Source organism: Aotus nancymaae, unplaced genomic scaffold, assembly GCF_030222135.1.
Source record: "Aotus nancymaae isolate 86718 unplaced genomic scaffold, 86718_ANA_hifiasm-v0.15.2.pri h1tg000077l, whole genome shotgun sequence".
Classification (NCBI taxonomy): Eukaryota; Metazoa; Chordata; class Mammalia; order Primates; family Aotidae; genus Aotus; species Aotus nancymaae.
In genome coordinates, this window is record NW_026988492.1 from 9,197,125 (window position 1) to 9,222,929 (window position 25,805).

General features: G+C 37.2%; 1 long non-coding RNA gene across 1 annotated transcript; it reads right to left on the reverse strand.

Annotated features, from left to right (window-relative positions):
• Positions 1-2,678: 2,678 nt before the first annotated feature.
• On the reverse strand, positions 2,679-25,306 carry LOC105715758 (uncharacterized). Its single transcript, XR_001107122.2, has 3 exons — positions 24,905-25,306; positions 15,219-15,322; positions 2,679-2,795 (listed from the first exon to the last, which is right to left on the reverse strand). It is a non-coding gene; the product is annotated as an uncharacterized LOC105715758 (long non-coding RNA).
• Positions 25,307-25,805: the final 499 nt, after the last annotated feature.

Genomic DNA, 25,805 nt, shown 5'->3' on the forward strand with positions numbered 1-25,805 from the left:
TACAAAGCTATGGTTTGATAGAAGGAATAAGTTCTAGTGGTCTATTACCTGCAAGATGAATAGCGTTAACAACAATATATTGTATACTTTAAAATAGCTGGAAGAGAGGTTTTTGAATGTTTTCATCACAAAAAATGATAAATGTTTAAGGTGATAGATATGCTAATTATCCTTATTTCATTTTACAATCAAATTAAGTATAATATACATATTATGCCCATAATGTACAATTATTATGTGTCACTCATAAAAAAATGAAAAATATATTAAAGGAAATGTCATGAGAAATTATTCAGTTTTGTCAGAGAAAAGCTGGTACCTTGGCTGAGTCCAAGCCTAAAAGCCTCAAAACCAGGGAAGCCAACGGTGCAGTCCTGAGTCTGAGGCTAAAGGGCCAAGAGCCCCCAGGAGGTCACTGGTGCAAGTCCCAGAGTCCAAAGGACAAAGAACCTGAAGTCTCAGGTCCAAGGACAGGAGGAGAGAAAGCAAAGAGTCCAGCTAGAGGAGAGAGAGAGTGAGAACTCTCAGCAAGCTGTTTATCCCCTTTGGCTTGTTTTGTTCTTGCAGTGCTGGCAGTCAATTGGATGGTACCCATCCACCTTGAGAGTGACTCTTCCTTTCCCAATCCAGTTACTCAAATGTCATTCTCCTTTGGAAACACCCTCAGACACTCATCAACCATCTAGGCATCCTTCAATCCAATCAAATTGACACCTAATATTAACCATTACATTAGATAATAGAATAGGTGAGCAAAGGAAGAGCAAAAGTGTAAAATAAACAGGGGAAAACTATATATAGACAAACCATTTTAGTCATCAATTTCAAATGCTGCTACCATGATTTTTGCCATTTATGCTTCCAACATTTTATATGGTACAAAACAAAGTAAAACAAGACAAAACAATACATGTAAAGTAAATAAAAACTAATAGTGTTATGACTTCAACTCAGAGGATTACAAAACACTTTGTTAAAAATATATATATATTTCAGGGTCTCACTTGTCACCCAGACTGGAGTGCACACTATCTCAACTCCCTGAAGCCTTGACCTCCTGGGCTCAGGTGACCCTCCCACCTCAGCCTCTCATGTAGCTGGGACTACAGGTGCGTGCCAGCACACCCAGCTGATTTTCTTTTTGTTTTGTAGAGACAGGGTTTCACCATGTTGCCCAGGCTGGTCTTGAACTAACTTTTGGGCTCAAGGAATCTGCCAGGCTGGTCTTGAACTCCTGGGCTCAAGTGATACCCTGCCTTGGCCTTCCAAAGTGCTGGTATTACAGGTGTGAGCCACTGCACCTGGCCTAAAAATATATATCATTTGGTCAGCAAAGGTTCAACCTAGAATAAGGACCCAACAAAAAATGGAAATCATTTTATTTGGAAAAGAGAAGGATGAATTTAAACATAGGTGAATTTAGTTATGTGTAAAATTAAAATATCAACGATAATTTCTTATTCGTTTTAGTGTAAGTTGCCTCAAATCCTCTGTGAAATAAAACAGATATATAGCATTCAATCAATCCATCACCCACTCAAGATAAAACAAAAGGTAAAATTTCAACTGTGTCATTTATGGTTCTATTTCTAAAATCTTATTTTTCATTTTTTAATTTTCTCAGTACTGTTGCAATATTTCTAACTGTTTACCAAAACTTTCTCTTTAGATTTTCACAGCTGAATTCATCCTCACCTCTGCCCACTAATTTACTCATTCATTTATTTCCCACTCCCTGTCAATGGCACCATCATTTTCTGCATTACAAAAGCTTAATACTTTGAGTCATCGTTGACTCATTCTTCTTATCTTTTGATTTTAGTCACCATGAAATCCTATATAATTGTTTTGCAGGATACCTCTGGATTGCATCCATTTGCTTAAAATTGTATAACTTCACCTCCTTGTCCTCGTGTAGCCTAAATACTCCTTGTGTACCTGGATCTCTGTGCTATGTCAGTTCAGAGAAATAAAAAGAAAATTGATTACAACTCAAGACTTTACTCAGTCTCTCAAGAACTTTGCAGTCTAAGTGGTTAACAGCCAAGGTCTGAAGCCAGACTGCCTTAGTTAAAAACGGACTCTGGCAATTCCTAGTAGTGCCTCAGTTACTTCATCTGTAAAATGGGAATAATAATGGTATTCTAAACATCATAGGATTATTGTGACAACAAAATGACTTAACATACACGTATTTATAACAATGCCTGGTATATGAAAAGCTGTTGTTATTATTAGTTTTCTTGTTGTAAAAACCCCTTATTAGTCTTTGTTACTATCAAAGGGGATAGCAGGTGTTTTCCCTAATTTATTTCTCTACTATCAAAGGGGATAGCAGGTATTTTCCCTAATTTATTTCTCATCTCCACTCTCTACTGCCCACCCAAATTCTCCTCCAGGAGGCAGCCCACACTGCTTCCCATGTCTCTGGCAATTTTTTCAACTTGGAAGACACTTTTCTTGTCTTTTTCCAAGGCAAAATTCACTAGCCCATCTCTGATTCTTTTAGATTTTTTTAAACTTTCTATCAAAAGGAAGATGGTGAAAGCAGTCTGCCAGGCACAGGTGATAAAGGATGCTTCCATTACAGAGAATTTCAAAAACAATAATCAAATTGATAAAAAGTCCATTAGACTCTAATCTTTACCATATGCTGGCAGTTATTGAAAATACATGCAGAAGTCAAGGCACAGTGGCATGTACCTATAGGCCCAGCTGCTCAGGAAGCTGAGGCAGCAAGAAGATTGCATCTAGGAGTTCGAATCCATTCTGGGCAACATAGTAAAACCTGGTCTCTGAAAAAAAAAAAAAAAGGAAAAAGCAATAAGTGATAAACTGCTCTTTCCTTCTTCCTTCCAAATACTTTATTGATCTAATTTCTGTAGTTGCCATTGAGTTTTAACAGAATATACGTTTTCATTACTGTTAACAGCATAACAACAAAAAAATGAAATAATATAAAGCTTATACGTGTAAATATGTATATACGTGTACATTTTTATATATATATACATATATATATTTAAATGTATATAGGTATAAGCTTCATACTATTTCACTTTTATTACTTATCCCCTAGTCAACATTGGATTCTACTTGTAAATTAATTTGGATAGCTCCCAGTTAACACAGTTGTCCCTGACACATGTGAACTAAAATTCCCATATTGTTTTGACAATAATTTTATGAGTGTTAAGAGCCATTCCAGCAGGTTTGACCACAATCTCTCTACAACTCCTGTGGTATTGCATATTCTTGCACTTAGACACTAGTTTTAAAATAAACAGTGGCATCACAGTGACTATAAAGACAAAGAAACTGAAATTAAATTTCTTCAATTTTGGCATGCTATGTGACCAATCAGAGTTTTACTTTGAGTTTAAAGTTTAAAACAGCATAACAAAGAATATAAAATTGCAATGTATAATTTACTGAATTCGAATAGCCTGAAAACTTTTTTTTAAACTGTTAATTGTTTCAAATCTAAAGAATGCATCAAGAAAATCATGCATGATAACTGCACGATTATTGCCAAAAATAATTATTTCATACACAACAGGGGCTTTTAAAAATGATTTGTCTCTGTGTATCAAATATTCTCATAGTAGCTTTCTCTTAGTATCCCTGGTCTGCATGACACAAGACACAAAGCCCGATTGTTCTGACTTGGCATCCTTCTCAGAAAAGGGCTTGTGAAGGCTGGGAAAACTCATATGCATTAGTAACTCTTGTACGGTTCACAGATTACTGAATTGGCCTTTTAGATAACCTTACTGCACAAGGTTGTGACTCTCTATGTTAAACTTTACTTTCAATCTCTAACTCCTTTGCTCAATCTTACATCAGCACAACAAATCCAAACTTCTCTGTCTGGTTCTCAAAGTCTCCCATAATTACTCTGTCCCCATCTCACCATTCACATGTACCTCCCATTTCACTGAAAATGTAAAAATTACAATTTGCCATCTATGCAGCTTCATGGTTTGAACAACAACAATGATAGTAATTATACTGAATCAATTACTGAACATTGTGATGATTTGCTATTATCCATCATTGATAGTGGTTCACAAGAAGAATGCAAGCCTCTATTGGATAAGGAGGGGATTATAGAAATGTTATGTATTCATCACAGTGCTTAATTTGGGACCAAAGACAGGTTACTCCTTGAAGTTACTCTTTCAGTCCCTCTTATGGTTTGGCTGTGTCCCAACCCATATCTCATCTTGAATTATAGCTCCCATAATTTCCCATGTGTTGTGGGAGGGACCCGGTGGAAGGTAATTGAATCATGGGGGTGGGTCTTTCCCATGATGTTCTCATGATAGTGAATACATCTCACAAGATCTGATGGTTTTTAAAGGGGAGTTCTCCTATATAGGCTCCCTTGGCTGCCACCATGTAAGACATGCTTTGGCTCCTCCTTCACCTTCTGCCACGATTGTGAGGCCTCCCCAGCCATGTAGAACTAACTATGAGTTGAGTCCATTAAACCTCTTTCCTTTATAAACTATGCAATCTCAGGTATGTCTTTACTAGAAGCATGAGAAAAGACTAATACAGTCCCTAAAGTTCTGTGAAATGCCGTCTCAACTTGCCCTGTCTTCTACACTTTCAGTCGAGAGAGTGCTTTAGTCAGTGAGCTAAAACTCTATAATATGCCCACACTGTGTTACCATCGTTACATTATTCCGCTGCCAGAACAATATGATTTCACCCTTAAAGAAAAGAAGTGTGTTAAAGGAGAATGTTCCCTGTGTCATGTTCCCATCAATTATAATTTCTGACTCTTCCTCAGTTGTTCAGCACGTTCTCCTTTCCTCTGGTTTGGATCATGTCTTTCTTGTTTAGCTGTTGTTTTTCTTGCATCCTACTTTCTTTTACATTTTTCAAATCTTCTTCTTATATGCCTATACCATATTACCATATCATCATGATCCGTTCACTTTATCAAGATATCTACTGCAGTAAATCTACTTCCTCCTTGGAAACGTTCCTTCTGCAGCTCTCAAACTTTCTGTTTCCATGGAACAAGTTGCTCTCTAGCACTCTAATGGCAATTTTTTTTTTTTTTTTTTTTGAGATGGGGTCTTGCTCTGTTGCCCAGGCTGGAATATATTGGGGCAGTCTCGGCTCACTGCAACTTCAGCCTCCCGAGTATGTACCTTAGCCTCCCAAGTAGCTGGGATTACAAGCATGCACCACCATGCCTGGCTAATTTTTATACTTTTAGTAGAGACAAGGTTTCATCGTGTTGCCCAAACTGGTCTCAAACTCCTGACCTCAAGTGATCTGCCCGGCTTAGCCTCCTAAGGTGCTGGGATTTTTGGCTTGAGCCACTGTGCCTGGCAGCCATCATTTTATAAGTGTGTTTTTTAGTTTTAAAAATCACTGAAATCATTTTGTTAAAGTAATATTTAATATGAGGCTTAAAAATAGCATAAATATTTATAATGATAATTTTAAAAAATAGTGTCCTGCACCATTTTTTCCCAACCCCATTATTAGACTCTTCTAAAGCAATTATTTTATTATTTTCACTATCTCTTTTGAAATTTGCCTCCCAAAGTGCTGGGATTACAGGTGTCAACCACCATGCCCAGCCTCAGCAATGTTTAGTAGTTTTCAGAGTACAAGTATATATTTTTTCTCTTTGGTTAAGTTTATTCCTAGTATTTCATTCTTTCTAATGCTATTGTAAATTGAATTATTTTCTTTTCAAATTTTTCACTGTTAGTATATAGAAATGCAATCAATTTTTGCAAGTAGGATTTGTATACTCTACTGAGATTGTTTATTAGTTCAAGCAGTTGCTTTTTTGGTGGAATTTTTGGCTTTCCTACATGTGAGATCATGTCATCTGTGAACAAAAAAATAATTTTACTTCCTTATTTTCAATTTTTATGACTTCTATCTCTTTTTCTTGTCTAATTGCTCTGGCTAGGACTTCCAGTACCATATTAAATAGAAGTGGCAAAGTAGACATCTTTGTTTTTCACCTGATCCTAAAGGAAAAGAATGATGTTAGATGTGGGCTTTTCATATCTGGCCTTTATTTTGTTGTGGTAGTTTTCTTTTACACCTAATTTGTTTAGTTTTTTTTTTTTTTAATCATAAAAGAGTGTTGAATTTGATCACATGCTTTTCTGTGTCTATTGAAATAATCATGTGATTTTTACCCTTGGTCTTTTTAACGTGCTGTATGATACTGATTGCTTTGCATATGTTGAACTTGTAGTTCAGGAATAAATCCCATTTGGTCATGGTGTATAATCCTTTTAATATGCTGTTGATTTTGGCTTCGTAGTATTTTGTTGAGGATTTCTGTATCAATATTTATGAAGAATATTGGTCTGTAGTTTTCTTGTTTCTCTGGCTTTGGTATCAGGGTAGTGCTGGTTTCATAGAATACAATTGGAAATGTTTCCTCCTTTTTCTTTTTTTTTGGGAAGTGATTACAGAGGATTGTTGTTAATTCTTTAAATTTTCCATAGAATTCACCAGTGAAGCCATCTGGTCCTGGGCTTTTCTTTGTTGGGAGGTTTTTGATTGCTGATTCAATCTCCTAGCTAATTATATGTCTGCTTAGATTTTCTGTTTGTTTATGATTCAGCCTTGGTTGGTTGTGTGTTTCTAGGAATAGCCATTTCATTTAGATTATCCCTGTGCAACAATTTTAAACCTTACAATATTAAAACACAAAATAAATTTACAATGGAATAGCTTTTTTTTTTTTAAATAGAAGGGTAAAGTTAGATGTTTGGTAACAACCATTCTGGCAAGAAACTAAGAAAATAGGAACTATTTTGCACAATTGGTAGGGTGTTAGTACCACAACTGAGAGTATTTTGTCTATGGAACATGAAATGCTCACAATCACAGAGTCACTCAGAACTAACACATACTCTACAAAATATATTAAGAGAAGTGTGCGCTGTTACATGTACAAGAATGAAAGTTGCAACATGGTATGTACAAGATAAAAATTAGAAAACATCTAAAATGCCATTGTCAAGAAAAAAGTTGCAATTCTGCATGGCTTTAAAAAAGCTTATGTTACTGTTCTTGTTTTTTTTTAATTTAATAAGAGGATGTTTTGAATTTATAGATCCTATTTGTTGTAAAATTTCTCCTCCAACTGATATCTTTATAATATTTCTTCCTTATATTTATTAGTTTATCAATTCATTTATTCCTATTCCCTTCTACAAATATCTTCTAGAGGCCAAGTACTGTGTATACTAGGTATAGAATAGTGAATGAAACAAAGCCCTACTCTCAGGGAGATAAGCCATAGATAGCATTTATCTCTTCAGTTACTTAAGTCTTCCTTAAAATCTCGAAATGTGATTTTATCATTTCTTTTGTTTATTTGCTTCTTCTTTTCCTTATTTCATTTTCTTTTCTTCACACTGGTTTGAAAGAGCTATATTCCTTGAGTGATTACCCTTGGAATTTTAACCTTTGTATTTACCAAAGGCTGATTTATTCAGTATCTCTTCTCATATAACGTAAGTGCTCTTGGAGTGTTATAACTTCAGTTATATTCCTCCCAGTTAATATTCATGGTTGTTCTGTATCTTATTTCCATCTTGTTTTAATTATTCATAACACCACGGATTAGATTTTTATTGTTGTTTTATCATTTCACTGTTTGTTTAGATTTGTCTACATATATACCTTTTCAATTTCCTCTCAAAATATAATCTATTCAAATTATTTGGGGTATATGTAGTTCGGAAACTCTGTCTATTTATCTTAAAAATATTTTTATTTTGACTTTGTTGTTAAAAAGATATTTTTATGGAGAATACAATTTTTGATTAACTGTTTTCTGTTTGGTTTGGTGTGGTAAGTAGTTTGAGAATAATTTTTATTTGCTGAATTCTGCCATCCAGTGTTGTTTTGGAGAAGTCGGCTGTCAATCTAATTTTTGTATTACTTTGAAGTTGACGTTTTTACTCCGTGATTCTTTTATGATCATTCACTCTCTTTGGTGTTTAGCAGTTCCATTATAATGATTCTTCCCAAATATATACATTGATATTTTTCCTCAGTTCTGAAGCATTTATGCAGACAAGAATATTATTCATTTGAATCTGTATCTTTGCACTACATAGCTATTATATTCTTTCTCTTTATTTTCACTTTTGTCTTTTTCCTATTCCTTTTGAACAAACTGTCAAAGTTTGTACTGTATTACTGTTGAAAATTCCTGTTTAAATGTTCTGTTTTAAAATTTAAACATGATCAGGTGCAGTGGCTCATGCCTGTTATGCCAGCACTTTAGAAGATGGAGGTAGGGAAGTTTTCTGAGCCTAGGAGGTTGAGGCTGAAGTGAGCCAAGATTGCACCACTGCACTCCAGCCTGGATAACAGAGTGAGACCCTGCCTCATAACAACAACAATAATGATAGTAATAAATTTTAAATGTAAAATTTTGTTCCCTAACTCTGGTATTTTTCTTTTTCTTTCATTTATTTTTAATTTTAATATTTATTTATTTATTTTTGAGATGGAATCCTGCTCTGTAGCCCAGGCTGGAGTGCAGTGGTGCAATCTCGGCTTACTGCAACCTCCGCCTCTCAGGTTCAAGCGATTCTGGTGCCTCAGCCTCCTGAGTAGCTGGGATTACAGGCTAGTGCCACCGTGCCTGGCCGCTTTTTTTGTATTTTTAGTAGAGACAGGGTTTTGTCATGTTGGCCATGGCTGGTCTCAAACTCCTGACCTCAGGTGATCTGCCCACCTTGGCCTTCCAAAGTGCTGAGATTACAGGTGTGAGCCACCGCATCTGGCCTGATTTATTTTTTAAACTTCAGACTGCTCTCTTTTTATCTCCACTTTGGTCTTAGCCACTCTGTCTTCCAGTTTCTTGTTCACATTTCATCTTCTTAAAATTTTTTGAGGAGAGCAAGATCTAATTTCTAAAGTTTTCTGTAGAACTTTAAAGAGAAACGCTTTTTCTCTGAGTCTTCTTCATAATCATAATTTATGATGTGTATTGCTGAGGATTTCCCAAAAGGGACAACAGAAAGGAGGAGAGTGTTCTAAACATGTCTTTTTGTATATATGAGTGTTGACTGGTTCATGTTTTTAGCTGGACATCTGATATACAAGCTTGGGGGATTAGCAAGCATTCCTTCAACACTTGTTAAACTTCTCCAAGAAGATTCTGCTTTGCCCATGATACTTTAACATGACAAGAGTAAGATACAGCCTATATTTTTTTTCTTGGCTTAGGTATGGGCTCTGAAAGCCTTTCCCCATAAGTGGTCCCACTGCCGGGGCTCCTGCTGTCTTTGTGCTCATCAGCAGTGTTTCTTTGTTGGTTACCATGCATCTCAGAGCATACTATGCTTTCCACTAAGAAGTTAGTAAAAGGAATTGAAGGGGTAATAGTGAAGCAGAAAGGTGCAGCTCAGAAAAAACACCCAGTTAAAAACAATCCCTGTATAGTGGAGGGTTGCTATGCCAACTGTACATCCTTCTATCCCTGTGTTGTAGCTAACAGGGAGTTAATTTAAGACTTGCCTTCTTTAATGCTATCTGTTATATTCTGCTTCTGAAGTCAGAATGTATGATGTTAAGGAATGCATTTCTCTTTTATTATCCATAATTTGCATTTAATGGGAATATCCCCAAGAGTGTTATTATTTTTAGTTTTAAATGGTATAATTGGGTTTTGTGATTATTTGGCTATTGATATAGTGCTTTTCATGGGAAATTGGGAGAAGTCTTTGCTGGTATCCTGAATTGAAAGCCTGGAGTCCTATATTTGCATATTTCCCTATATTATCTTCCTTCTTGGTTTTTAGGATTTTTTTTATCATTTATGTAACATAGACTACCTCTCTTTGATATTGCTGATTTTCTTCATGTCATAAAATTGGTCTATTCAGAAAAGAAAAAAGTTTCCATGATTTCTACTTCTATTTTTCCTTAGAGGAGTCTTGTTATTTTATGAAACTGTATAAGCTAGACTCTAAGACAGTCATCTAATTGGCTGACTAGTAAGACAACGGATCGATTGCCTACAATCTCTCTTTTTTGGGACTGATGAATTAGATGTTCTGAATCTACAGTGGCTACGTTACTCATACTGTGACTTCCTTGGTTATCTCAGCCACCTTCCATCTGGTTTTCTGACTTCATAAGCATATTACAACAAAATATTTCCCAACTTTTTATCATGGAAATGTAAAAAAAAAACCTCTAGAAAAATTGAAAGACTATTACAACAAATATCCATCTACCTCTAACCTAGATTCACCAATTATTAACATTTTACCACATTTCCCTCTGTGGGTATGTGTATCACTGTTTTTTTTTTTCCTGAATCATTTCAAAGAAGCATATGAGTTGTATACTTCATGACCCTTTACTTTTAAGTGTTTCAGAATGTATCTCCCCAAAGCAAGTTTGTTCTCAAATAGAACCACAATAATATCATAATAAAACATTTAGTCATATTGATACAATAATATTAGCTGATAATTTTATTTTATATACAGTCCCAAGTTAAATTTATACACTTGTCCCAATAATATACTTTATAGCTATTTTTTTCCAATCAGAAACTAATCAAGATTAGCTATTGCACTTAGTTGTTATTTTTCTTTTTCCTTTTCTTTCTTTCTTTTTTTATTTTTGGGGACAGGGTCTCACTCTGTCACTCAGGCTGGAATGCAGTGGTGCAATCTCAGCTCACTGCAACTTCATCCTCCCAGGTTCAAGCAATTCTCGTGCCTCAGCCTCCTGAATGCTAGGACTACAGCCGTGTGCCCAACTAATTCTTGTATTTTTAGTAGAGACAGGGTTTTGTCATGTTGGCTAGGCTGCTCTTGAACTCCTGGCCTCAGATGATCTGCCCACCTCGATTTCCCAAAATTCTGGGACTACAGGTGTGAGCTACTGGGCCTGGCCAGTTGTTATTTTTCTTTAATCTCTTTTAATCTAGAATAGTCATTCTGCTGTTATATTTCAAATCCAGACACCAGTGCAGCCGTAGACAGAATTATGTTTTAGGTTTATATAAAACTCAAATTTATCTGACTTGGAAGATTAATAAAATGATTTATTTTTGAATTGGTTATGTTCCCATAAAAAATTATCCATTTGTTAATCTGCAAAGGATCTCTTAATGGCTAACATCATGTTTTTATTCTATTAATATAAATTGAACAAATTATACTCATTATAAACATTTATAGCTTACAAATTGTTGTTTAAATTATAAAGACTGTTATCATATAAGGCTCATTTTACCCATCACTAAGATGCATAAATATAACATCTTTCATCACTAACCATTCCGTCCTTCTATCCATATTTGACACTCATTTTTTTATTTCTTCTCATCATTTCCCCTCTCATTATATCCCCTCTCTCCTCATCATTTTTAGTATCTGTTACTTTCCCTCCCCCTTTTCTCTGTTCCTTATCTCCCTCTCCTGCAGTACCATTTTCTATGGCAGGAATGAGTAATTTATCCTTGTTAAAAGTGTTTTTCAATATGGAATAAACATCCAAACATTTAGGTAAATAAACTATGATTATTGTTTCTATCAAATGTTGGGTGACTTTTAAGGTTAATCTCAGCATAAAAAGGAAGCAAATGAAATAAAAGCAACCTCAGAAAGTGAACGCCACGGAGAAGTGAGCATGGAGAAGTCCATCATCTTGCCCAAGTTCACAGCTGCTAAGTGGTAAATCTGGGAAATGAATCTGAGCAGCTGCAGCCAGAGTCCCTGACTCCAATCACTGTATTTGACTGCCTCCCCAAGGCAGACACCTGAGAGCATTTGAGTTTCTGATTTCTATCTTGTCTTTCAGGATGTGTTCTGTGGTTCTTTTTCTCCCGTTTGGTAGAAAGCTTTCCAATAGCTTTTCTTGGGACCTCATCACTTCACCCCTCTCTTATGGCATTTCGGCTCCTCGCAATTCCTGGTTGCCTCCTGGGATCCACCTCTCTTTGTCCTCTGCAGGGAAGTAGGCAGAGTCATTGTGGTTATGGGTTGCAGCCAATTAGTTCCATTTAGTTCAGCTTCTATTCTGGGATAGGGAAAGGAGGCTTCTCATTATGCAGGTTGAAGATGTTGAGAGAAATAGTCCTTCACTACATAGGGATGTGCACTACTCTGCTGAGATGAATCTGTTTCTTTGCTCTGGATTTATTTCCAAAAGGTCCCCCTCAGTTGTCTTTGACTTAGTACCTGTCAGGCCCCAAAAGGAGATGAAGGTGGGATAGAAAACACTATAGCGGAAGTTTCTCAATTAGCTGAGCTTCTTTACTGCTCTAGGCCTGAGACAACACACGCCTAAAATAAGGATACTAATGCCAACCTGGCATTCTCTTGTAAGTACAGAAGTACCCCGCTAATCTGCAGTGTTCCTTTATAGGGTTTTTGTTAACTGTAGTCAACCGAGTTTCAAAAATATTCAGAAAATAAACAATTCATAAGTTTTAAATTGTGTGCCATTCTGAGTACCGTGATGAAATCTCCTGCTGTCCCGCTCCATCCTGCCTGAACTGTGAGTCATCCCTTTATCCAGAGAATCCTGTACGTGCTACTCACTCTTCAGTCACTTAGGAGCTGTCTTGGTTATCACATTGAAAAAACAGCATATTTGTACTGTGAAAGGAAAATATCTTGTGCCCCCAAAATCACTGAGCAAAAGGGAAAATTCAAGCTGGGAACTGCTCAGGGCAAATCTGCCTCCCATTTTATTTAAAGTTATCCCTCTGATTGCTCAGATGGATATATATTCTGATTGCCTCCTTTGGAAAGCCTTATCCAAAACTCAAGATGCGACCATTTGTCTCTCACCCATCTGTGACCTGGAAGCCCCTCCCTGCTTTGAGTTGTCCCCGCCTTTCTGGACAGAACCAATGTACATCTTATGTAAATTGATTGATGTCTCTTGTCTCCCTAAAATGTATAAAACCAAGCTGTGCCCTGACCACCTTGGGTGCATGGCATCAGGACCTCCTGAGGCTGTGTCATGGGTGTGTGTCCTTAACCGTGGCAAATCAACCTCCTAAAATGATTGACACTTGTCTTGTCATTTTTCTCAATTAACAGTACTATCTGAAGGGGGGACTACTGTATTTGGTAAAATTAATCACATGAAACACTGAGGAGATAAACTAGTTAAGAAAAAGGAAGCACTTAAAAAGTGGTAGCTATTCTTATTTATCTTGACAATCTTATGTGAATTAAAGCAATTTTTTCCAAGACTGACAGTATTTCTGTGTAGTTATTAGTATTCACAGGATCCTGATATATGTTTATTTCACTGAGACCTAATATACATCCAAGATTGTCATAAATAATCCTAGTGGTATATGGATATGATGCTTTTGATGTGTTTTGCTGTGTTGCTTTGTTTTGTTGCTTTGCAGGGGGAGTGGTAACTTACTGCAGGATACATTATTATAATTTTGCTTAAATATAATTGCATAGTTTCTCAGAAAATCACATGAGACAAATAGCAGCAACTCGTGACTTGATTTAGAGGAGTGACTTTATTTTTTCATCAATTTTCAAGAAATAGACATGACGGGTTTTGATTACCCACATGTTGAGGCTTCCATTTTGGTCTTGGAAGTCACTACAAATATGACTCACCTGGACAATTTCAAAAACAAAAGCCAGAATTTACCTTAAACCAGGGTTTTCAACCTCAGCACTACTGACATTTGTGGTTGCATAATTCTTTGTTGTGGGGACAAGGACAGTCCTACACATTGTAGGTTGCTTAATGGCATCTTGATATCTACCCCCTAGATGCTTGTAGCATCCTCTCAATGGTGACAACCAAAAATGTTTCTAGACATTGCCAGATGTCTCCTGGGAGTGATGATGGTGCAGAATCACTCTAGTTGAAAAATCATAGCCTTCAGCTCGCACTATATTTAATTTTCCTGAACAGGTCTTCAAAGAATTGATAAAACAATTTCCAGTAGGAAAAAAGGTAAAAACAAGAAAGAGGCTTCAGATGATCCATTCCTATTGATTTTGCATTCAGGACATTCTTTTGGTCAAGCTATTTTCCTTAAAGAGAAAAGAATCCACCCACTGTTCTCACAAACGCACTTTCAGCTCCTTCCTGCTTGACAGATCATTCCCAGGCAAAGCAAAGAGCTCCTGATGGCTGTAATTTATTTCAGCATCCAATACACCAATTTCCTCCTCACATCTTGAGCTATTGTTCTTCCTCCAATATCATGTGATAACATTTACCTCCCACCACTTCACAGAGACTATTTCTCCAGACGCTATAAAGTTAAGGACTCAGTATTATGCAATTAAATGGTCCCTTTTAAGACTTTACAAAGCTCTATGGATTCATTTAAATAGTGACTCATCACATTATCCTTCTCAGAAGCAAAACCCACTTTCCATTCCCCCATTTATAGCCTCCCTACATCATGTGCTTGAGGTGATGTCTAAAATCTTAGGAGTCTGCAAAGACACAAACTCAACATGTCTTTAGCTAGAACAGGGGTCATGAAGATACCAGAACTTGCAACTGATCGTTCCTGGTGACAAATACGCTGTGTTTTACAAAGGAATTTCTTGCATTTTCTCTTTTTATTATCCCAATAACCCTTAGAACCATCCATCAAACTGCGATTCTTACTTGAATAAAGCCCCTGTCAATCTGGTAAGTGACTAAAACAGAATTTTTCAGACCATAGGGAAACAATAGATTTGATCTCACAAGATAGTGTCTGGGATACTGGAATGAATGGATCAAATTCCCTCTTCTGCCTCTTCCCATCCCAGCCTTTGATGTCTGCTCTCCCTGCAAGATTGAGAGAGATGGTGAGGTGTGGGGTTTATTCGTTTGGAAGAGGTAAAAGGTCAATAAAGGCTGTCTTCAGAATCAAGAATCTGGCTGTGCTGGGGAACACAGAGAAACTTTAGCAGGGAGGAGTTTGAAAGCAGTTTCTGTTCCTCCCCGGCTACCGCATGGCTCCCGTCCTTCACCTAGATGGGAGAAGAATGACGTCAGTCTGTCGGACAATCTAATCATCTCTGAAAGGGCCAAGATGTGGTATCTAAATTCCACACACTGTCATCTTTCCAGGACTGGCTCCAATGGCCCCTTTTCAGGCAGCTGTCTGTGTTCCATCACTTAATCACAGTCCTGTCTTTTCTAAGGAGTGGCTCTCAAGGCTCTTATCCCTTTATACCTGTGTTGCATTTACTTACATATGAGCCTTTGATCTCTCCTTAGATGTTGTAGTCCTTCAGAGCAGAGCTATGTGGTTGTTTGTCTGCAGGCATCCATCTCTGAGCTACAGCATGTGTCTTCCCTGAATAAAAAGAGGAGAGGAAACCTGTGCCGGATGTCCACTCAGAGTGACCTTCACTTCAGAGCATCCCTAAAATTTAAGTCCTCACACTCCCAATCCTAAACCAAAACACTCTGCACAGTAGTGATAAATATCCTCGCTTTTTTGCTTCTCCTTATAGGCAGTGTTTGCATCAGCAAATGTTATTCAAGCAATAGTTATAATTATACTCATCAGTGCAGGAAATCTGAATCCACCAATAGATTTCTCCCTTCCTCTCCCTCTCTTCCTTCCCTCTTCCCCTTTTCCCTTCTGATGTGCTTTTGCTGTGTCCCCACCCAAATCTCACCTTGAATAATCCCCATGTGTCAAGGGCGGGGCCAGGTGGAGGTAATTGAATCACGGGGTGGGTCTTTCCTATTCTCCTGGTAGTGACTAAGTCTCATGAGATCTGATGGTTTTATAAATGGGAATTCCCCTATACATGCTTTCTTGCCCGCTGCCATGCAGTACATGCCTTTGCTCTTCCTTTGCTTTCTGTAATGATTGTGAAACCTCCCCAGCCATGTGGAACTGTGAGACCATTAAACCTCTTTCCTTTATAAATTACCTAGTCTAGGTTATGTCTTTATTAGCAGCCTGAGAACAGACTAACACACCTTCTTCCCATCCCCCCTTTCCTCCTTCCCTCCCTTCCTCCTTCCCTCCCTTCCTCCCTCCCTCCCTCCTTCCTTCCTTCCTTCCTTCCTTCTTTCCTTCCTCCCATCACTAAATATGTTAGCATCTACTCTGTGGCAGGTTTTCTTCCAGTCACTGGGATTCATTGGTGAATAAGATAAAGTTCTTATCCTCACTGAACTTACATCTTAGTGTAAATCTCACACTTATCCTGGAGGTCTCAAAAGTGATTTGGCTACCTTCCTCTACCCCAGCAGGCTTGTTAGAGGCCTGACAAGCAGAGAGCAGAGCCTGCCACCATAGCAGCATGGGGTGCCTTGGGTCCCTTCCATGAGAGATTCATGAACATCGCACTCCTGGCTTCTGCCCAGGTCCATGCTTCTCATTCCTCATCACTTCAGGTAACTGGAGACAAGGAAACAGCCTCTCACAGAATGATGAAGCCTCCTGTAATAGCATACTTTGTTTACAAAGTGATTTCTTGCATTTCTTCTTTTTCATTATTCCAATAACCTTAAGAATTGCTATCCTTATTCAGAAAAAGTTCCCTTCAATTTGGTAAGGGGCCAAAACACAGAACTTTTCAGGCCATAAAAAAAATCACAAAGTATTAGGTTGAGGAAGAAGTGATTGTGGTTTTTGCTACTACTTTAAAAAAGAAATGGGCTGGGTATCGTGGCTCACACCTGTAATCCCAGCACTTTGGGAGGCCGAGGCAGGTGGATCACCTGAAGTCAGGAGTTAGACCAGCCTGGCCAACATGTTGAAATCCTCTCCCTAGTAAAAATACAAAAATTAGCTGGGTGTGGTGGCGCATGCCTGTAATTCCAGCTACTCAGGAGGCTGAGGCAGGAAAGTTGCTTGAACCCAGGAGGCAGAGGTTGCAGTGAGCCAAGATCTTGCCGTTGTACTCCAGCCTGGGTGACAGAGTGAGACTGGGTCTCAAAGAAAAAAAACAGACAAAAACCACAATTACTTTTGCACCAATGTAGTACTTGCTGATTTGTTATCTGACATCTCCCTTTACTGATACTGTGAAAAACTGTTGCTTTAAGAAAGGATGGATGCCCAGGAAAACTCTTTATACCCAACATAGAAATAAGGGCTTTGTAGACCCCTGACATGGAAGGATTTTTTAAAAGGTATTTCCTAATATGAATTTCTAGTCTATCAATAGAAATATAAATTGTTGCATATGTAATGTCTTATGTTGGGACTTAACCACTAGGAGGAAAATTATTTCCATTTTGTGCGTGGAAAAACCAAGAGACATTTTAAAACTGCCTTATTGGAAACCCAGGAAAGAGAAACGTGACAAGCTATAGGTAGAATGATTACATGCCATTAGAAGGAAAGAAAATGAGTTTCTGCAAAGGCACATTTGATTTTCTGTTTGAGAAACAAATTATCTCAAATAAGGGGTATTTTTTGAACTATTGAGAAATGTATTTCAATGCAGAAATGTATTTCAATTTCAAATATTGTTCCTTCTCAGTGACAGTGTGTCCTTTATAATGATGTTATGTCCTAAAACTCTGGTGAAGGAATTGTTTTTTGTGCCCCATTTAAACTAATTTTATCAAGCATGTGTAAGGAACCAATATTATAAATCAAGGCACTAAACACACTCATGTCACTTATCACATTTTCTTAACGTCTTTTCAGGTTATTGTTCTTACTTCTTTTCTGGGAAACCTATTTAGTTTCTGTTTGTGCGTGTTTGTTTTTGTTGTATGTCCCAGAAGAGCATTTCTACGGAACACATATCAAGAGAAACTTACTCCAGTGGACCAAGTGAAGTCACCGTTCACATGTGTTGTTTGTGTTGTCAACACAGCGTTTAATGCTATAGCGGCCACCAGCCACTTTCTCTGTGGACTCCACACTTCCGCAAATGCTTTGTGAATACATGTCACCATGTATCCAAAATATAGAAAAGGCCAGGATTCTAGATGCAGTTTCCAACATGAGGTGTTATCATTCTGTGTCAAATTTGCCAATTTGCCGAGCAAACTGGTACACTGCTAATGGCTAGTAGTCAGAACTGTGCTTCTCAAACCATCTGAAGAATAACAACAACAAAATTCTATTCCATCATTGGTTAATACTTTACAGATTAGAATAAATCATGAATCACTAGAAAAAGTATTATAAAAAATTAAAGACACAATACACAATAAAATACCATTAAAAAATTAGATTCTAGCTGGGCATGGTGATGTGTGCTTATAGTCTCAGCTACTTCAAAGGTTGAGGAAGGAGGACCTCTGGAGCCCGGAAAATTAAGGCTACAGTGAGCCATGATTGCACTAGTGCACTCCAGTCTGAGAGACAGAGTGAGAATATACATATATATACATATATATACACATACATATATATACATATATAATTCGATAGACATAAAGTTGTGTAGGAGAGAGAAAAAGTAATACCTTTTCTAGGAGACAGAAAAAGTAGTACCTTTTCCTCATCCATTGCAAGTTTCATGGCTGAAATCCCTGTAACAAAAGACAGAGAAACAGGAGAAAAGCATAATCAAATTTATTTACCATAAGTTTTAGGTAATATGAGATCCTTCAAGATGAAGACCTAAATACCCAGGGAAAACTGCATTTTTATAGTTAGATTTGATGAACAGGGATCAGTCATACAGAAGTATGATTCAACCAGGGTGGGGATGAGGTGGGAGTGAGAGGTATTTGTTAGAAACAGAGCACAATGCACACTTAGGAGTAAACAAAAACACAGCTGGAAAGATAAAGATTTATAGAAGGGCATGAGATGAATAGCCAATAATTTTTCCTTGGATAAGCCTTTATTACTCAAGGCAGTGTGCATTATAAAATATGAGAAACCAAAAAAGAAGAGGAGTCAAAGGCAAACTCATGCAGATCATTAATCATTGATAAAGTAGGAAGACAAGACCAATTTGAAGGCTCGGAGTAATGGCCTTGAGGATTCTTTATCACAAAAGCCTGGGTAGATTGTAAATATGAGACAGTAAGAACATGAAAATCACTGATATCTGTCTGAGAACATCTGAGCAATGTACATGTGATCCTGTTTTCAGTGAACACCGATAGGACCATGGGAAGAGAAATTCAAAAGCAGCCTCGTTTGTTCCTACGTCAAGTTAAGAATGAGTTAGATTAATTTGGGAGATGAGAATGCTGAGGATTCAACAAGCCTAATTATGGATGCTTAGGTTTTTACAGTAACTTTTTCATTTAGTGAAAATATAGCCTTAAAATTGCATAACCTGCCATTTAAAAATACTAAAACAGCTTGGTGAGTGGGAAAGGGATGTGACCTTGACTTTAGGAGACCTGGTTGCAGACTCAAGTCCTTCAGTACCTAGCCAATTGACCTCAAGCAGATCTCCAAACCTATTATTGCCTCAATCTCATTATCTGAGATATGGAATTTTTGCAGGGGCCGGGCACTGTGGCTCATGCCTGTAATCCCAGCACTTTGGGAGGCCAAGGTAGGAGAATCACTTGAGCTTATGAGTTTAAGACCATCCTGGGAAACATGGCAAAACACCATTTCTACAAAAAATATAAAAAATTAGCCAGGCATCATGGTGTGTGCCTGTGGTCCCAGCTACTTGGGAGGCTGAGGCACGAGAATCACTTGAGCCCAGGAGACAGAGGTTTCAGTGAGCTGAGATCATGCCACTGCATTCTGTCCTGGGCGACAAAGCAAGATTCTGTCTCAGAAAAAGAAAAAAAATCTGCAGGGTTTAATTGATTGACCAGGTTGCTGAGTGAAAAAACAGAAAATGACTGAGAGGTGTAAAATCTGGAAATACAATTATACACTTAAAAATAGCTTAACTTGGTCTTGATTCTAGAGAAGACTGAGGTTCCTTTATGGTATGTAAATAAATTTAAGATATGTTTTTATTTCTATATTTAACCTGTTCCAGATAGTTTTTAGGTAACTATGTAGACTGTGTATTAATTAAGTTCATATTAATGACTTATGGGATAGACTTTTCTTTCTCATAATGTAATGTTGAAGAACTAAAAACTAAAATATAGTGGGTTTCTGTTTTTAATTGTTGTTTTTGCTGTTTCTGTTTTATTATTTTATCCTCTTCTTCAACATCAAATGTGTCTTAATGGAAGTGAACTATAATCAACCAACCAATCTGGACATTAGTTATTTCTCTGCTGCTTATTGTGTGGTGTTTCAAATCGATTCCTTGTGGCTCAGGGCAGAAAACTGACTAAACCCCAGTATGTAGAGCTTTTGATGAGTGAGGACGGGAAAGGGGGTTGTCATCTGAACTGTGGGGTCCACACTCCCATTTGTTCTTTGCAACTGTAGGCTGACACTCAGGGGAGCTATAAGAATAAGCTCAACCGCTCAGAGTCCATGCCCCTGAGCCCAGTCTGCTGGCCAGCAGCCAGTCTCATTTTCCCAAGGCCCGCCTGTATGTAAATGTCCACAGCTAGTCAGCTACATAGGAGCAGCTGTTAACCTTGAGATGCTTTAATTATTGGGGCCCTATTTCCATTAATACGTGTTCCTTTGTCTTCATCTCTCCACTAATGGCATACAAATTAGCACAATTTATTTATTACTTGGGAAATCCTGTAATGGTGCCCAGTGCATTTTAAGACTAAGGATCTCCCATAATACTATTGTCCACATTCTAGAAGGAGGGAATGCTTCTAGAATGCATTTCTCATTTCCCAAAGACACATTTGATCTGATTTAAATGGATTCATATTGCTTTTCAATATTTAAAGGGAGGTAAGGGGAATAAAATTTAAGTATCTGAATTCCAAGCAGTTTTTGGTGAAAAGACCAAATTCTAAACTTTGCTACTTAATCTCTACATTATTACTATTAGAGGTCAGCAGACCTAAAGATGTCAGTTGAGCTTAATTTCTCAACCCTGAAGATGCAATGCTTAAAGAGTGCAGCTTTTTAATCTTCCTGTCTTGAAGCATACAGCTTGATGGGCTGGACAAGGGGCATGAAGGGTCCTTAAAGTGTCCAAAAGAAATAGAAACAAAATGCATTCCACAAATGAGTTTTTAAAGCATTCATTGCAAGGCTCCTATGATCGTAAAAGGAATAGGTAGCTAGTTATTAATTTAAAGCTTTTTTTTTTTCTTTTTGAGATGGAGTCTCACTCTGTTGGCCAGGTTGGAGTGCAATGGCATGGTGTCGGCTCACTGCAACCTCCACCTCCTGGGTTCAACTGATTCTTCCACCTCAGCCTCCCAAGTAACTGGGACTTCAGGCAGGTGCCACCACACTGGGCTATTTTTTAAAATTATTTTTAGTAGAGATGGGGTTTCACTATGTTGGCCAGGCTGGTCTTGAACTCTTGACCTCGTGATCTGCCGGCCTCGCCTCCCAAAATGGTGGGATTACAGGCGTGAGCCAACACACCAGGTCCCATGTGATACTTTTAAAAGCGATGTAATCTCACTCAGTTTTTAAAAAATTCAGTATTTCCATCGTTTCTTCACTTTTACTGTTATGTAAGACTCAATCAACGTTTAGCTGGACTGTATGTAAATGACAGAGAATTTCAGAAATTTGCCTATCAGAAGACATTTGCATATATCACACTAAATATTATAGTAGTTCAATGTAAAGTCTAGAAGAGATGAAGGATGTCATAATTAAACATGAGCCAATTAATAGGAATTTCACTTCACATAACTTAAAGAAAAACATGGCTGCTTCAATAAATGAAACTAAAATTTCTCCTGGATCCCAGAATTCAAATTGTATTTATAAATGTATAATATATTCAGCTACTATTTGGTTTAAATGAATTTGTTGGGCTAGCCTGGGAAATGCTATCATTTCTGCTATTTTGTACAGAGAAAATATGTTCTAATTTAAGTTGGAGCTATCTGTGCAGCCGTTTCTCTACAGTTGTACATAAAATAAAATGTTTTTTCTACGAAATGAGCTAATATGCAAAATATTACTCTATACCGTAATAAAGAGATAATACTTTGAAAAAAAAAAGATGAGCTGAGTAACATGAAGCATAAATAGATTACAAAAACAAACCAAAGCATTTCACGGGTTGCTATGAGCATCCAATGAGGTCCTATATATGCCGAGGCCAGCTTGGTCATGGAGACCCCAACCCTGAGGCACTGAAGGAATTAAGAAACAAACACAAAGATTGAACAGCAAAATGGATCAGGGGACTAACAGCCTTCAGAGCTGAGAGCTCCTGGAGCAGACTCTGACCCACATATTTATTCTCTCTGAAAAGGTGATTATTATTAACAAGCAGGTGCTCTGTGTTTTCTCCTAGAACAAAGATGAACTAGGCAGACAACTGGTACCTGCTTACCACTGATCAAAAACAAACTAGAAAGCATGCTCCATGAGGGAGCAATGAGGGCAGGATCAGAGATCCCGTGTTTAAAGAATTGGTTTAACTAGTGTATGATATGTGTATACTGTTCACTATTTTAGAATGCCCTGAGCAGTTTTCTGCTTGGGAGCTGGCTCGGTTTTCCTTGCCGTCATTCTCAGTAAATGATATAATCCATCACACACGTTAGGACTTGTCCCAGCATATTTAAAGTGTTTTCAATAGTGCCTGTCCATAGTGAGCTTTCAGTGGAGGTTTACTATGACTACTGCTCCTATTACTAATGCTCTCTTTATTAGTTTTCATAGACTTTTTCCAGAGAAAAATACACATATGTTCCAAACTCCTACACCTTCATCCTGAGAAATATTACTGAGATTCTCTGAAGCAGAATTTCCAGTAATTGAATCATGGATTGAGTTGCAGACTGTTATAGAAACTGTAAAATTTGGAAAATGTCAGAGAGATTTCTGAAATTTTTAAGAAGTATTCCTCCTATGCAGTAGCTTTTGAAGAAGCATTTAAAATTTAGGGGAGCAAAATTCTAGCCCCACTTGGGGTGAGAGAGTGGGAGGCAGGGACAATGATGAGGAAATGCTGGTCAGCACCAAAATGATTGTTGAATGGATTGCGAATGTTGCACCAGCCTATTTTAGGGGAAAGCACTTTGATAACCAAAGATATATCCAGCATCTCGTTACCACTATTGGGGTGATTCACCTTCTACAGCTTTCTTCATATTCTTCTTTCCCCATCTATTGTATTTAAGAGACTTAAAGCGCCTAGAAATGTAATTAGCTCAAAAGTGATAACATGTGTGGCCAACATTTGAGCATATTTGCTGAGCTAAGCACATAAGCAGGGCTGGTTATTTAATGTGGGTAGTTTATCAGTTTCATTTAGAGTGATTAGAAAGTCACTATTGCCCATTATTTTAAAAAGTGTATTTCTTTTATCACTTTTATATTTTTGGATGAGAGACAGGCCCGGGAGGAAGACTACAGACAATTTAAAAAACTAATGTACACAGCATTTCATGGCTCTTCGACAGAATTAATGAGACTAGTATAATCATGGATACATTTATAATCAAATTTATTTGTTTAGATCATAATTTGCACAGTTTAAGCTAAAGTTAGTCTAAAATAGTATCTTCCTCTTTGACTTTAGAACATACACACATACCAAAATCAAAATAAAAAGTTGATTTAGTATTCCTGGTGATGATAGAAATATACCACCTAATTTTTAAAAATGCCTCTTGTTATATGTACCATTGGAGAAACACAGGGTTACATCCATCTCCACAGAGCCATTTGCCTGTGATCTGCAGCTTGAGGGGCCCCACATTTTGGCTATTCTTCTGTTCCCTGGTTATGGCAAGGGGAACAAGAGAAACTCCATCATGAACTTTGATAAAAATTGATATTGATCACTCCCTGGTACTAGATCAATTTAAGAATGAAGGATAAATCCTTCTGTGAAGATTTTGGAATACCTGACCCCTTCTCTACACTTCAAAATTCAGTACATATATAAAAGGGTGGAACAGGTGAGTCCAAAGGCAAAATTATAAATTGTGAATAGTGGTTAAGTATCCTAGCTTTTTCCTCTCCCCAATTTATGCCACTGTATTTTGTACTATCAATGATTATTTGTAAGTAGACAAAGTTCTGAATTAGTTAGAAGAGCTAAATAGAAACTATTGTCCCAATGACTGTGTATTATTGGTACCACTTTTGTTCAAGTATCAGTTTTAAACTGAAAGATTTCATGATATTAAGTGACTTACCAGGTGATTTCTCATTATCAGTACATGTTTAAAAGTTCTGGGACGAGCTCTGCAAATAAATTTTATCGGACATATTCCTTGTTCTTTAGTAATTAGTAGTTGGTAACTGACATAGCCGTCTACAACAAATCAAGGTGTAGTTTTTTGATGCAAAGGCAGAATAAAGTTTGGCTTTATAATCATATGATTTCATGCTTAGATATATCATAAATCAGTAGGATTTAAGCATTTGAACCACACTTCCTTCTTCATTGATTTGGAATCTTACCTTCAACCATTCCCATACTTGCTATGTTCCATACTCAGTTACACTTTTAATCCCAACTTTGTTGAGCAAATATTCATTGTAATATGCATCACCATGATCAGAGACTATATAAATTTATGTTAAAAATTCAGTCCAAAATAATGCTCTCCTTCTAAGTATAGTGGCTAATGCCTCCTCTGACTCCTGTACCTTCTTATCTGGGCTGAGGGATGAGGGAAGCAGCATCTTTGTTTTTCTCATTAGCTGGGTGACAGAAGAGTTAAGAATCTGTCACTCTTTTTACCAATCTTTACTATAATAAGCCATCATTAAAAAGCTCTCTTTTCCCTCCAACAATATCAGATATTTCACTTGAGGGACAGTGGAGTTAAACTATTTAAAGGTCAAAGTACACCTATCATACTTTCCACCCAAACTTAAACTTGATTCTGTTTGGTTCTTGTTCTGTTAATGATGTTAAATCCCTAGCTACATATTATATATTCATTATATTATGCTTACCTTCTTATTATTCCACATCCAATGAGTCCCCAGGTCTTTCAGACTCTTCCTATAGGAATATTTCTTGCATTGATCATGTTCTCTTCATTCCTGCTGGTTTAACCCTAGTGCAAGTCTTCGTTGAATAGACAACTTCCTTTTCTGGATGGTATGATCTTTGGAGGCTCAGATTATACTTTGTGCCTGTTTATATCCCCCAGCATGTAGAATGGTATCTGCTCATGAAAGACCTTCAAAATGTTTCTTAGAGGGTTATTCTGCATCGTCACAAATGACTGTGCAAAAATGGCTTCATTCTCAAATTCAAATATCCTTAATGTCTTTTAAAGTATCCATTAAAATTCCTGAGTTAATTTTTTCAGTTTTCTAAAAAATAGATGCACACATATTACAAATGTCTGATATATGAATTGTTTTGTTATGCACTTACTGGTAAATGACACTGAAATGCACATACTACAGTACTAGCATAACTACACTTTAGAAAAATGAGAACTGTTAGCTTAAACTAGTGAAATAGAGTGGCACATTTTGGTCTTGGTTAATAATGTACCCACATTTATTCTTCAGCTGTTCATATGCCAAAAGCTAGCACCAGTCAAGCATAATAGTGCCAGATGTATGTACTTTTCCATCTGAAATGAGGGCATAAACAATTTGTGCAAGCCCTTTGGCTAGTTGACATGGCATGTCTGTGGGGAAGTCAGAGTCCCAGATTCATGTATGAACAGGTTCCTTTTGTGCATTCATGGGTAAGTCACAGCTGGAAGGGCTACTCTTTCTTTGAGGGCATTCCCTTTGGTTTCATCTGATCTTTAAAAATTTCAAGCTACTTATTGACAGAATCAGTTTTAATCTATTACTCATTTACACTGCTCACATAAGTCAAATAATAGTTCTC